We start from the raw sequence: 1,669 nt of genomic DNA on the forward strand, positions 1-1,669 counted from the left end.
GACCCTTGAGTTATCTAGGCTCAGGTTCTTTGCCATTTGAGCAGGATCAGGTGTGGGTTTCATCTCATTGAGAGGGCCTTAAATTTAATCAAAAAGTGGTTCATTAATATAGTGGTTTGAGTACATTTGTCCCCCATAGACACATATGTTTGAATGCTTGGCTCACAGGGAGTGACACTGCTATGAGATATGGCCTTGTTGGAGGAAGTGTGTCATTGTGAAGGTGGACTTTGAGGTCCTATGCTTAACCTACAAAGGAAGAGAGAGATATTCTTCCTGGATGCCTTCAGATCTAGATGTAGAACTCTCAACTCCTTCTCCAGCCCTACATCTGCCTGAGCACTGCCATGTTTCCTGCCCTGGTGATGATGAGCTGAACCTCTGAACCTGTAAGCTGAATGAAGTAAAATATTGTTCCATATAACAGTTGCTTCTGTCATGGTGTCTCTTCACAGCAATAACACCCTAACTAAGATAGTTAACCTCATATCTGTGCCATTATTGCATGAGTATATCTTGGGGATAGGTCACTGGTACCTAAGTAAGGGCCTGGAATGAGAGGAGCTAATAAAGAAGGAGAAATGGAATATAGTGCTATAAAAAAATAAAAGGGAAACAAGATTAGGATTAAGTGGGGAGAGAGGTGAGAGTTTATGGTAATTGAGGAGACATGGGGTGGGACAATTAACCCTAAAGGCCATTTGAAAGGCCATATGGAAACCCACTGTAAGAAGCTCCCTGAAATATATACACATATCAAAGGAAATTAGACAGAGTGGCATATTACAGAAGAGACAATATCAAACTAGACAGTTAATGACATCAAGTAATCCCTCAAGTGCCAGAAAGGGGTTACATCTTGAACCATTGGACAAAGGGGTCCCATGGATATCCCTGAACGTCACAGGCTATTGCCAAGGCTATTGGTTACTCTCTGTAACATGATGGGAAGGCCCTATTGCTGGGGACATAGCTCATTTATGTCATTGAGCATGGAGAACTGATAGAGCTGATGCCCAACTAGAAGCTTCATCCCTACTGGAAGGTACTTGGCATGCTCCTAGAGGAGAAAAGAAAGCATCAGTATTCTTTGTTAGATTTCCAGCGTATCTTATCACCCTGCTTCCATCTTCTACAGTCTTAACATTTGATGCCTGTTGGAAATACCATATCCCAAACCTTACGGGGTTAGGATAGCCTTTCATCTGGACTAATTAATTCTTATTTCTTGCAAGTACTGATGTTCTCAATATGTTTCTATGGTTTATTTTATAGCTGCTCCCTACAACTGCTTGGCTATATGTGCCTCGTACTTTTATCGACTGAAATACAGGAATTAAAAAATAATCTGTATTTAAAACCCTCCTATAGTTAAGAAAAAAGGCATATAATATCATGTATTATATATGCTAATAATCATACTTTTAGCCATATACATATATGTAAAGAATTGTGTAGGTTATATGTGTCATTTAGAACATATTACCTTATATAAGTTCTTGGAATAATGTCGGACACATTCTGGTGCATTAATGTAAACATTAGGATTTTTTTTTAGGCCATTGTGATAGTCTACCTTTCTCTCTCTCTCTCTCTCTCTCTCTCTCTCTCTCTCTCTCTCTCTCTCTCTCTCTCTCCCTCCCTCCCTCCCTCCCTTCCTCCCTCCTTC

Source organism: Mus caroli, chromosome 15, assembly GCF_900094665.2.
Source record: "Mus caroli chromosome 15, CAROLI_EIJ_v1.1, whole genome shotgun sequence".
Lineage (NCBI taxonomy): Eukaryota > Metazoa > Chordata > Mammalia > Rodentia > Muridae > Mus > Mus caroli.